Source organism: Paroedura picta, chromosome 7 (assembly GCF_049243985.1).
Source record: "Paroedura picta isolate Pp20150507F chromosome 7, Ppicta_v3.0, whole genome shotgun sequence".
Lineage (NCBI taxonomy): Eukaryota > Metazoa > Chordata > Lepidosauria > Squamata > Gekkonidae > Paroedura > Paroedura picta.
In genome coordinates this window covers 73,784,506-73,797,645 of record NC_135375.1, presented here as the reverse complement: position 1 = coordinate 73,797,645, position 13,140 = coordinate 73,784,506, and the positions used below count along the sequence as shown (strand labels likewise).

The following is a 13,140-nucleotide window of genomic DNA, read 5'->3' as shown; positions in this document are numbered from 1 at the left end:
TACTGGAAGGTAAGGCATTTCAATAAAATTCTGGTTTTGTGCAGTTTTGCTGAGGTATAAACGTTATCAAACCTGAGAGGACTTAAGACTGAGTAAGCATACAGAAGGTCTGGCCTGGGTAAGAAAAAGTCCCAGGGCAGGATTCTTCCCAACCCCCCAAGACAATGAAAAGTCCTTGATACAGAATTCTTTGATTTGACCCTTTGCTACTCTAAAAGTTCAGTTGGAATGACAACATGTAGAAGAACTAGCTGGTGTGAGTGTTTTAAAGTGTTTGCCATGAGAGATCTCTTTAACAGTAAAGCGAATTGATATTAAGGAGGAGGAGGTGGAGGAGAAGGGGGAAGAGGAAAGTTCTTCAGGAAAGAAGGCAATTTGGTCAGGCACCAAGAGGACAGCAGCTATAATTGAAAACGGCTCCGGAAGACGGGAAAGTGTCACCAGCAGCAGCTTGTCACGGGCTTTCCCGGCTGGGCCGGTGACTCATTTGGCGCTAGGGGCGTGAGGGGCGAGACTCCTCATTTGGTCTTCGCATCGAGGAAGGGCGGCTGGATAAGGAGTTTCCCGCCCCCGGCTCACTCCCCTGCTCCGGCTCGGCCACTCGACCGGCGGCTGGCTGCTGGCTGCTGTCGGCCGCCTCCCGCCCCTGACAGTCCGCACAAGCACCGAAAGGGCCCCAAGAAGGAGTCGGCCCCGCTGCCGCCGACGCCAGCCTTCTCCAAGCAGAACGGGTGCATTGGACGGGGAGGGGGGATGACAAACTTTCCTCGCCTCCAAAGGCAGCCAGCTTTGAGCGGTGGACATCTTTTCAGCCACACAAAGACCGCTGCTTCCCAACCTGTGGGCAGCGAGAGCATGCTTTAAGAGGAGGAGGAGGAGGAGGAGGAGGAGCAGAGACAACTTTAGCAAACTATTTTCTTTAGAAAACCAACCTGGGGTTCGGGGGAGGAACAAACACACCCCTTCCACGCCCTCACAACTTCCCTGCGCTCCCAGCCCCGGGGGAAACTGGTCCAGTGGAGAGGATCCTCTCCTCGGCGGTGGCCGCGTTGGAGACCCCGGTGCTCTTCGCCGACCGGCAGCCGCCGCTGTCATTCTGGAGGAGCCCGCGAGCCCGAGCGAAGAGGGCGGAGGTTGGGGCGGCGGACGGCGCGTGGCCAAAGACTGTGCACCTGGGGCTTTGTTGTGGGAAACCTGGTTACCTGGTAAGTGGATGCTGCCATAGGAACTTTGCTCGCAGGCACGCAAGCAAGAGCGGGGTCTGAGCCAGCCCCGCCAAACGAGGGACGCCCGTCTGCGCTCAGCAGAAGCCGGGCATTTGGACGCCCCGCTCTGGCGTCGGCGGCGGCGGCGGCTGCCTCCCGGGGGCACTGGGCAGGCGACCGTGGGCGCGCCTCCGTCGCTTGCCAGTTCCCGAGCCCAGGAAAGGGACCGGGAGAGGCGAGGCATCAGAGCGAGTAAGTAGATCCGTCTGCAGCACCCAGCTCGCCCTTTCGCTGCGAGGCCATGCGGCCGCAGGGCTGGAGCGCCTCCGAGGCGACGGGGTTGGCGTTGGACGGGAAGGGGGCGGTGAGTTGACAACAAGCCATCAGCAGGAAGCGCGTGAAGTCTTTTCAGACACCACAGAAAGCCTCGGTGGCTTGTCGCGCCCGCGTAAACTTTTGCCCAATTCAGAAGGGAGAAGGGAAGGGGGAAATGCTGGCGGTAAGTACCGCACAACCCTCCCTTTCTTTGAGTGGAGCGAACCCTTCCTTCTCTGCCGCGTCAACGTGGAGATTTCTTCATACGATTACCATGTTGGGAAGATCTGTCGCCCCATTTTGTGTTTCCCCCTTAGAATCTCTCCAGTCCCGTCTTTTGCGACAAGAAAAGGGCCCCGTTTGCCCAATGTCAGCCCTCTGGCCGCCGAAATGTTTCTTTCTCACTTTGTTCTTTTTCCCCGCTTCGTCCCCCACCCCAGGTCCTACGTTTTTATGACCTATGTTCATCTCCCTTTGCTTAGGTTGCCTTTTGAAAACATTAATCTCGGTTTCTCTGCTTTGTCCAGTTTTTCTCTCAAGTTATTGAAAGTCTGCTGGGGAAATGGGAGGGGAGAGAACTGTCTCTGAAAAAGTCTAGACAAATATTCCCTTCGGGAGATTTGTCATCTTGTTGATGATTAAACTGAGAGAGATATAGGACCCGCTTGCCTCTAAAACAGGTCCCTTGGCGTTTGCTTTGAAGGGAGCTCTGGGCTGCTTGCTACCTGCACTCAAAAGTTTTAAGATAACTCAGGTGGACTTCTCCATTGGTCTGTCTTGTGTGTTCTACTGCATAGTCAGGGCTAGATTATTAGCAGGGCATTTGGGGGGCAGATGCATCACTACAGTCCCAGCTGAGACATCTAATCAGAGTAAGGAAAAAGACTAGCAACCTGGCAGCTGGGAAAGCACTTCCCTTTAGACAGGGCCTGATCAAACTATCTGCAGCCAGTTCAGAAGGCCATCTTCTAATTAGGACAAAACTTTCTATTGGAAACTTTGGGAATCAAATGGTGGGAAAGTGGCTGCAGTGTAACTTTCCACTTCTGGGCAGCACATCATAGGGAACTCTGCAAGGACTATCTACATGACTGTCCTCATCCAGCTTCTCTTCTGGGAACTCCTCACCTGAGCAAGGACCTGAGCTACAGATTTCAAGAACTGGACTCAGCATGTCTAGAGTGCCACTTAAAAAAATGTCCCTTTTCGCACATCTATTGTTGTTGTTGTTGTTAGGTGTGAAGTTGTGAAGTTGTGACTGACCCATCACAACCCCATGGACAATGATCCTCCAGGCCTTCCTGTCATCTACCATTCCCTGGAGTCAATTTAAGTTTGCACCGACTGCATCAGTCACTCCATCCAGCCACCTCATCCTCTGTCGTCCCCTTCTTCTTTTGCCCTCAGTCACTCCCAGCATTAAGCTATAGGTAGAGATATAGTTTCCAGGGCAAAACCCCTGAATCTCAGACTGTCTAGAAGGTGAAGCAGGTTCATAGTTTCCAGCAGAAGTAGCAACAAAGAGAATTATGAATGGTGAAGCACTATTTTCCACTCTGTAAAAAGTCACTTAATGTGGATTCAGACGATATATATGTGCCACAGCGTGATCCAAAGCATGTTTACAGAGAAGGAAGTACCAATCTACTCAGGACTAAATTCCAAGCAAGTATGTTTAGGACTGCAGCTTAAAATGTGCTGTGTAGCAGCTTGAACTATGTGGAAAGGATCAGAGTGCTTCACACACAATGAAACAATTTTTACTGCATTTCTAAAGTTTCTGAGAACCCCAGGAATGTTTGTCTTGCCAAATACCATGGTAGTTTGGTTCAGTAATTACCTTTGTAGTTATTAGTGAGGTTGCAGTTGGCTCTCATGATGCACTGGTGATATCTTAATATCTGTATCTTTTTGAGGGTGGTTCAAAGGAAAGGGGGAGATGTTAGTTTGATCTGAGTGATCCATATGTTGTAGGATTTCAGACATGTCCAGTGTGAAGGGGCTGCACCTTGTAGACTCAGCTTGACAGTTGTCCATAGGATAAAATCTACCACACTGCAATTGTTCATTTTAATCTAGTCTATTTTGATTCTAAATGCACATGACATCCTCACCCTTTCTTTTTTCTTCTTTAGAGTGGAATAAAATTGAGATTCAAACTTTACTTAACAAGGCAGCAACATCAGCTGAAATATCTCCCTTTTAAAACTACCAGTTTCTGTACTCCTGGCAGAGGACTGTTTTTTACACCAATATCATTCAGAAAAGCAAACCCAGCTCACTGGAGAATCAGTTTAATTGTTATGGTTTGTATCACCACTTCCAGTGATCACCAATTTGATGTTGGAATTATCCATAGAGTTTTCAGGAAGAGGTTCCACTTATTGTCTTTTGGCTTATTATTGAATTCTCAGAGTGTAGAAAATATTGCAGAAAAAATGTCTATGGCCATGTGCAGAGTTCTATTCTTTACTACTAAGTACCATAGCTAGCCTGCACACTACACACACAGGCACATTTTTGATCTGGAGGGAGTATTTTCAAGTCAATGAATATATGTTCCTGCGTCATCACCACATAGTATGAAAGCCTCTGTTCATAGAAATGAATCACTGGGGAAGGGAAGCAATTAGCGTCCAGGTTGTAGTTTTCCCACAGCCTATTTTTTTATGCTACCACCAATGTGTGAATATAAGTGATATTAGGATAAGGACTGCAGTGTTCTCACCCAATTCAAACTGATAGCAGAAGGAAACCATAGTAGCTTAAAGAAATAACAGGATACTTCTTTAGTTCTCTCCCTTTCCTGCTATGTATTATAGTAGCAACATATGTGAATATAGCTGGTCACACTGCAGAGATACAATTACTGATTTCCAACAAGATTTTTCTACCCAGACATACTGAATTCATATTTTGAATTTCATTGCCGGAGTCTGGAGGCAGAAGAAAATATTCTTAATCAGTTTGATACTTTTTCATATATCTAGACAAGAAACATTCCAAGAAATTTTGGGATGGGTATTTCCTCTACACCTTTTCTAAGAATAATTATATTTTGGAAAAACAAAGAATATATGCAATATTTATTTCCATTTTATTTAAATGTATTTATCACTTTTACATACCACATACATTGTTCTGTTTGGTATACCTAAGAAACTTAAATGTAAATATTATCTGAATGTTATTCAAATAATGATTGCCGATATATCCAATATTACAGAAAGAACAGGAAGCACCTGTATTCTAGCTAAGTACATGTCAGGGTTATAAAGACAAGGAATGATTTAATAAGATCATTCTCTTATTAGCATTCTCCAGAAACAAGGAAGTGGAAGAGAAGCTGTATGCGTTTTTTTTGCCTCTGTCTTCACTATGGAAGATGGAATGTGCTTGCCCACTCGAGAACCAATTTCATGAGGGGTGCTGAAAGACCTAAGTCAGTTTGAGAGTGGTGGTCCTGTGCCTGATGGACAAATTCAAAACTGATAAATCACCAGGCCCAGGTGGTATATACTCAAGAGTTCTAAAAGTAAGTTCATATGTAAACTTGTGGATCTCTTGACAAAAATGTGCAATCTATCATTAAAATCTGCCTCTATTCCCAAGGACTGGAAAGTAGCTCATGTAACCCTCATCTTAAAAAAAAAAAAAAAAAAAGATTCCAGAGGAAAAGCTGGAAATTACAGGCCAGTCACTCTAACGTCAATACTGGGTAAGTTGGTGGAATCTGTTATTAAAGATAAAATTAGTAGGCATATTGATGAACAAAAGCTCTTGAGGAAGAATCAGCATGGATTATGTAAGGGAAGAACTTGTCTCACTAGCTTCTTGGAGTTCTTTGAGGGGGTGCACAAACATGTGGACCGGGTGACCCATTAGATGTGGCTTACTTAGGCTTCTAGAAAACGTTTGATGAAGTTCCTCATCAAAGATTTATATGGAAACTCAGCAGTCATGGAATAAGAGGACAAGTCCTCTTGTGGATTAGAAATTGGTTAATTAACAAGAAAAAGAGTGAGTATAAATGGGCAGTTTTCACAGTGGAAGGTAGTAAGCAGTGGGGTACTGCAGGGCTCGGTACTAGGCCACATGATTTTTAACTTTAACAGTTCAGATCCCATCAACATATCAACATTATATATGTTGATGGGATCTGAACTGGCAGTAACTGACCAGGAGAGAGATTTTGGAGTAATGGGAGATGACTCAAGAAGATGTCCACTCAGTGTGTGACTAAAATAAAAAGGCAAATAATATGCTGGGGAGAGCTGTTTTTTGTACCCTACTTTTCACTACCTGAAGGTGGCTCTAAGCAGCTTACAATCACCTTCTCTTCCTCTCCCCACTGCTGATACCCTGTGAGGTAGCTGGAGCTGAGATAGCTCTGACAGAACCTCTCTGAGAACAGCTCTAAATAGGACTGTGACTAGCCCAAGTTCACCCATCTGGCTGCATGTAGAAAAGCAGAGAATCAAACCCAATTTTCCAGATTACAGACTGCTGCTCTTAAGTGCTACACTAATCTGGAAACAAATCAGCCATAATGCCTTTGCATAAAACTATGGTGCGGACTTATTTGGAATTCAGGTCACTGTACCTCAAAAAATATGAGCCTCTTGTGGCGCAGAGTGGTAAGGCAGCCGTCTGAAAGCTTTGCCCATGAGGCTGGGAGTTCAATCCCAGCAGCCGGCTCAAGGTTGACTCAGCCTTCCATCCTTCCGAGGTCGGTAAAATGAGTACCCAGCTTGCTGGGGGGTAAACGGTAATGACTGGGGAAAGCACTGGCAAACCACCCCGTATTGAGTCTGCCATGAAAACGCTAGAGGGCGTCACCCCAAGGGTCAGACATGACTCGGTGCTTGCACAGGGGATACCTTTACCTTTACCTTACCTCAAAAAAGTTGATAGCATTGGAAAAGGTGCAGAAAAGGGCAACTAAAACGATTAGGGGGATGGAATAGCTTCCCTATGAAGAAAGGTTACAGAACTTTTTAGCTTGGATAAACAACATCTGAGGAGTGACATGATAGAGGTTTACAAAATTATACATGAGATGGAGAAGGTGGAGGAAGAAGTACTTTTTAGCCTTTCTCACAATACAAGAACCCGTGGGCACTTAATGAAATTAATGAGCAGTAGATTTTGAACAGAAAAAAGGATGTACTCACACCCATTTGGGAGACCATTCCAAGGCCGTCAAGTTTGTTTCTTTAATCAGAACCAGCAATTAAGAAAACGGAAGATTTGTATGAATTGAAACAAGTTTTTCTATTCATTCCCTTGCTAGCTTAGCTTGTCCATTGGTTTCATGTGCAATCTCAGCAATTGTAAAAAACTTCCCATCCCTTATAATTCTCTATTTTTAAGAGGATCCCCCAAATTTTTGGATAAGGTAATAAAACTGCCAGCAAACACATTACTGTCCACAGTCTAGTATCATTACTAACGATCATGGACAGCAACAGAAATAACACAATAGCTGAGACATATGGGAGGCCATAAAAATGAGTGAAGGGTAGAACCATTATTTTTCCAGTGAAATTTCCCCCCAAAAAATTTAACTGGAAAAAAATGGTTTTACACTTCACTCATTTTTATGGCCTCCCATATGTCTCAGCTATTGTGTTATTTCTGTTGCTGTCCATGATCGTTAGTAATGATACTAGACTGTAGACTGTGTTTGCTGGCAGTTTTATTACCTTATCCCATATTGCTATATATATTTTTTCTAAAAAGGTATCAGTCCCTTTGTTTCTGACCATTGGTATCCATAATTATACAAGTAGCTAATAACAGCAGAAAAGCTAGTACAGATGAGGTCAAGTTTCTGTTATAATGGCTGTTCGCATTAGAAAATGCAAAATTCCTTCTTCATTACTATTCTCCTTCTTGGCAGGAGATTAAAAACATATGGGCAAACAGAAGATGACTTCTTACTGCAAGGCTTAGAAAACTAGTTCTGAATATGAATATGCAACAAAAAAAAGTTCAGAACTTGAATTGGATTCTTTAAAACCAGACTTAAAGTGATAGTGATTTCAGTTGGGTTGAAATTCTGAGGGAATGTACCCCTTCATCCAAATTTCAGACATACATGAGAATGTGCCTTTGTTCTAGATCCTGTTCTATAGACAACTAGTTTCTTACATGTTATGCTCGTAAAGGAAAGTGTGGACTGGTATGTGAATGAGCTTTATCAAGCGGAGAGATAAAACAGGTTTTTTTGGATTGGATTTTGATTAATGATGTTTTGATGGTACATCTCTAGTACTCAAGCTTGCACCAATGGTGGTTCCCATCATTAAAAGTTTAAGTTGCATTGCTATTAAGTCTGTGGGTCTGGAAGACACAGACACAGCTCTTCAAAAACAATCAGCACTTTATTAACTCCCCATGAGAAACACCAGACATAAGCAATGAAACATCTCAAACTTATATACAGTTTAGGTAGCTCATGAAAGAATCTTATGGGTCCTTATTGCATCGGTCCATGAGTCCTGAGAACGTGTCAGTGATGGGTTAATTTATGATCCCTCATACTGTTCAGTGCTGGCACTACTGAGTCGACACATATAACTGTTGACATTAAAGCATTTACTCAGTTGTTTTTTCTTCCTGGTCTTCAGTGCCGGAATAAAACAATTTTAAATGGCACATATCGAAATCAATTAACATAGATAAAATAAACCTATAGATTATTTACCTATACATAAGTAAAGCCTTTATTTCCCACGTTCTGACTGAAGAACTAGTACTTGGCATTTATATATCACTACAGTAATGTAGATGTTACATGCAATCCATAGCTATGGGTCATTAGAATTTAAATTAGATGAGTAGCACTACATTGGGTTAGAAGACAAGGACTCATAATGAGTAATGGGGATGATATACGAGGAGTCCGTGGAGAAGGAGGGGATTTCTGAATCAGGATTTTGCTGAGCAATAGTTGGCCATGTAGCTTGAGACTCCAGTCCCTCTCTGAGTCATTATGTTATGATAGGAGGGAAAGCACCTAAAGGAACGTTAATTTTATCTGTGAGTAAATGCTCCAAAGTTGGCAGAAATGTCTGCATACAAACTAAAGCAGATGTAAAGTCATGATATATTGAATTGCGATTAGGGCTGCCAGGCAGTCTGACAACCAGCAGGAGGGTTATGGGGTGGCAGTGTCTCAGGAGAAAAATGACAATGGAAAATAAGGCCTTTTCTACTTACAGGAAGTTATGACTGATGATCGTAATCTTATCACAGAGTTTGTGGCAATTCCTCAAGCTATCCTTTATCACTTCTGGGTAGCACTAGGAATCGTTAGGAACTCTATGACCAGAATTTAATCTTTGTGGTAAAAACTGATATATATGCTGTGTCATGGTGGATATCATGCTGCTTTTGCTAAATTTGTCAAATATTTACCAACTAGAAATAAAGCCCATTTTATCATAGAATAAAATAGGCGCTAGAGGCCACCCCCCAGGGAAGCCCTTGCAGGGCAAAGGCTTCCTGGGGGTGTGGGATGCAGGGGCGACTGGGTGGGACCTGAAGCATTCTCCCGGCTGCGGGCTGGTGTCCTGGGGCCGGGAGAAGGCGGGGGAAGCGGGTATGCGGGGTGGGAAAGGAGCAGGAACGCCGTGTCTGTGACGCAGCGTCCCTGCTCCTTTCCCGAGGTGGAGGAGAGGGCAGGCTGGAGGACTTACCGTTCGGTCTGCCTGTGTAGTCTGCTTGGCAAGTTCCCGGCCTGGCCTGGCCAGGCCGGGCGAAGCAACCAATGGGGAGCTGTGCGGACACTCGGAGTTTTTATCCCGGACAGGGCCTGCCCAAACTCCTCCCCAACAGCCCTTACCCTTTTATCTAATCCGCTCTGCAGGAGCGGTTTAAAGATGTGCATGTATGTGTTTGAGCTATAATAAAGCTGCCATTTATGATTCCTTTTTGCCCAGTCAATCTGACTCAGCCCTTGGCCCTATGGCCTCAGTCATTATCATCACTGACCACATTCCTACTCCATCTTTGCTGGCTCTTCCCCATTTACTGGCCATTCCTGAGAGGTCTTCAGCAAGGCCCTCCCATATTCTTGCACAGCTGAGCCCCTCCTATGCCCTGCCCAGATCATCATAGATGGGCTTCTCTTGGCTGCTTCCATGCTCACCAGTTGGCCTTATGGCCTCTGAGGCATGCTGTTTCCTGGCCTTGCCTTTGTGGTCCTCGTGCTGGGAGATGATGTCATCATCCAGATCATGAAGATCTGGGGTCCAGAAAGGAGATGGCAAGGTCTGAATCCAGTTGCTGCTACTACCAGTTGGCTAGGGACCTGCCCAGGGGGTTCTGTACTATTTTACAGTGGCAACCTGAGATCATAGAATCATAGAGTTGGAAGGGTCCATACAGGCCATCTAGTCCAACCCCCTGCTCAACGCAGGATCAGCCCAATGAAGGAGTAAGTGAGTCTTAAGTAAGTGAGTCCTACTCTATCTCTACTGTGTCGGGGAGTCCCTGGCTTTGCCACAGGTGCCTCAGTGGGAGATAGGCCAGACACTGGCCCTAGACAAGCAAGGGGATATCTATTTACCTGTAGGCACTGATGCCTAAATATGCATTTGGTCATCACAAACTGGTTCATTCATAACGTGTAAGAGCTCTCTCTACTTCCTTCAAATATGGAGTGTGATTAAAGGTTTGTTGCTTTGGGGAGCTTTCATCAAATCCCAATTTGCTATGGGATGCTGAGGCAAGGTGGAATTTGCTTCTTCTCAATGCACTGGACCTCTAAAATAAAATGAAACCACAATATAGAATCTCAGTTCTTTGGAAGAAAATGTCTCATTTACACTAGGATCTGTCTATAGGCAAATAGCACATTCAGGTTTGGCTGTGGACTATAAGGGAGCTAGTACATGTCTCTTGTACACATGAACAGCTTCATCTGCCTTATATGAGTCAGACAATGGGCTCATTGAGGTCAGTATTGTCTATTCAGATGGGCAGCAGCTCCCCAGAGTCTCAGGATGAGGCCTTTCACATCACCTACTGGCCAGTCCTTTTTACTGGAGATACCAGGGACTGGACCTGAGACTTTCTGCAAGAAGATGCTCTACCACTGACCCACAGCCCCTCATTACTTCACATGGCAAGAACTTCTTAGATAAGCAAAAATGTGATTCTTCTGCAGGAAACAGTGACTTTGCAGTGAAAACACCCAAATTAATATTTATGAGTCAGTTATAATAGTGTCAGTTATAATTCAATAGTGCCAGTTATAATACAGATCTCTGGAGTTTGCAGTTACTAATACCCAAGAAATCTATTATTTAATGGTTCAGTAACCAGCAAGGTATTTGTCAAAGCTTTTTGGAAGCCTAGATATTCCCACCAGATCACACTTATCTACATACTTAATGAACACTTTCAAAGAACTCAAAAATGATATTGATGTAGGACTCTCTTTACCAATGTCATGTTCACAGTTTTTTGGCAGAGCTTGTTCTTCCACATCCTTAATCATTCAATCTTTCCATCATGTTACCTAAAAAGACAGCATTTTCCTGATTTCTTGAATCCTCCTGACTCCCTGACATTGTTTGCCACTGAGATTGTTTGCCACTTTCCAGTCCTCTAGTACAGAGGGTGATTTGACAGGCAAGTGACATATTTTTGTTGAATTAACATTTCACAACAATTATGTTTAACAACCCTCAGATATACTCTTGACAATAAGCTTCTCAAATGCTCTACTTTTGCCTGATTTATTGTCAGCTTACATCATCTTTGCTCTTTCCTATTCTCATATTGGACAAGACTTTTTCTTTTTAAATAAAATCTTCTTGCCTTATTTTTTTCTACCAATAGCAGTGTGGGTGAATGAGATCTTTGGGTACTTGTAGACTTCAAACTAAATATGAGCAAGATGTCATAGTCCCACTGTATATTGCATTGGTCAGACCACACCTGGAGTACTGTGTGCAGTTCTAGAGGCCTCACTTCAAAAAGCATGTGAACAAAATTGAGAGGGTACAGAGGAGAGTGACAAGAATGTTTCTGCCTCAGAAACCAGCTATATGAGGAAAAGCTGAGGGACTTGAGAATGTTCAGTTTTAGAAAAGGAGGTTGAGAAAGTGCATGATTGTTCACTTTAAGTATTTGAAAGGTTGTCACTTGGAGGAGGGCAGGAAGTGGTTCCTGTTGGTAGCAGATGATAGGCCCTACTGTAAACTATGTGTAGAATGGTACTGGCTAGATATCAGAATTTTTTTTCACATTCAGAATAGTTTAGCAGTAGAGTAGGCTGCAGCAGGAGGTGATGAGGTCCTTCTTAATGATGATCTTTAAGCAGCGGCTGGATAGAAACTTATCATGGATGTTTTAGGCTGATCCTGTGTTGAGCAGGGGGTTGGACTAGATGGCGCCTTCCAATTCTATGGCTTTGTGAATCTAATTGTGTTGTTTTTTAGACTGGATGTCATCTTTCTTAATATACTTAATATGACAATTTTATGGAATTAATTTTATGGAATTTATTTTATGCTATAGAGACTAATTAGGTTAATATCTCAAATATGGAATGATTAATTTGAAGGTCAGAACTATAAATAAACTCTTGTAAAATGTTGTCTATGTACTTCTTTATTCTAAATGTTTTTATTTTCTAAATTCCCATCTCACATAAATTTCTCCATCACTGTATTTTTCCTAGAAGAGATTTCAGCAGCTTATCAAATAGGTGTTGCAAAAGACTGAGGCTTTTCTTTACTCAGTTCCAAAACAATATAATCACTTATATCAATGGTCCCCAACTCGCGGCTCGCATGCGCGAAAGTGCAGCGCATGCGCAATTTCGGCCGTGCATGGCGCATGTGTGGCTGGGCATGCGCGGCCGGGCAGTTGCCCTGCTGGTCCCCAGCCTCAAAAAGGTTGGGGACCACTGACTTATATGATGCTTTAAGTACCTGGATACTGTGTAGTTTCATCCTAACAGTGCTAATGTATTTATTTATTGTTTGGAGCTGACTTAACTTATGTTTTGAAATTTGTTATATCAAGTGTCTAAGGATGCAATCCATCATAAACTGCCACAATTTATCCTCGCTGAAATGAGTGGAAACTGCAAGAGAATCTATGCTATCCCCATAAAATCAGTGGAAACTATGCAGAAAAACTTCCTTGTAGAGAATGTCTCAAATGCAACACATCTGTAGATAGTAAATTATTATACATAACAATTAATAAATACAACAAATATATTTATTAACTCTGCATTTACAGTATTATTGTATGCCTAATTAAGAAAATTACTATTAAGTTGTTTGAATACTAAAAATGCCATGCAAATGAAAAATAATTTTTCACTAAAGAAAAGCTTCTGTGACTAACAGAAGTCTAAATATAACAGGCAATAATAATAATAATTTAGAATCACAGAATCACAGAATAATAAAGTTGGAAGGGACCTCATGGGTCATCTAGTTCAACCCCCTGTGCTATGCATGACACTCATCCACTGTAACCTGCCACCCCCTTAAGCTTTCACAGAATCAGCCAATGAGAAACCACTCTGTCTGGAACTTCTTGATGATTAGATGGAATTTATTGTCTTGTTTCCCTCTTTCTCAAGAAAGTT

The 13,140-nt window shown here is 43.2% G+C and overlaps 1 protein-coding gene across 6 annotated transcripts in view; it reads left to right on the top strand.

Annotated features, from left to right (window-relative positions):
* Positions 1–1,050: 1,050 nt before the first annotated feature.
* The window catches only part of GLIS3 (GLIS family zinc finger 3), a 230,017-nt gene continuing 217,927 nt past the window's right edge, over positions 1,051–13,140 (top strand). For 2 of the 6 annotated variants that reach the window (XM_077344926.1, XM_077344922.1), the window contains exon 1: positions 1,073–1,205. The gene's annotated coding sequence lies outside the window, so the exon portion shown is untranslated. The other 4 variants (XM_077344928.1, XM_077344923.1, XM_077344929.1 and 1 more) reach the window with 4 other exon arrangements.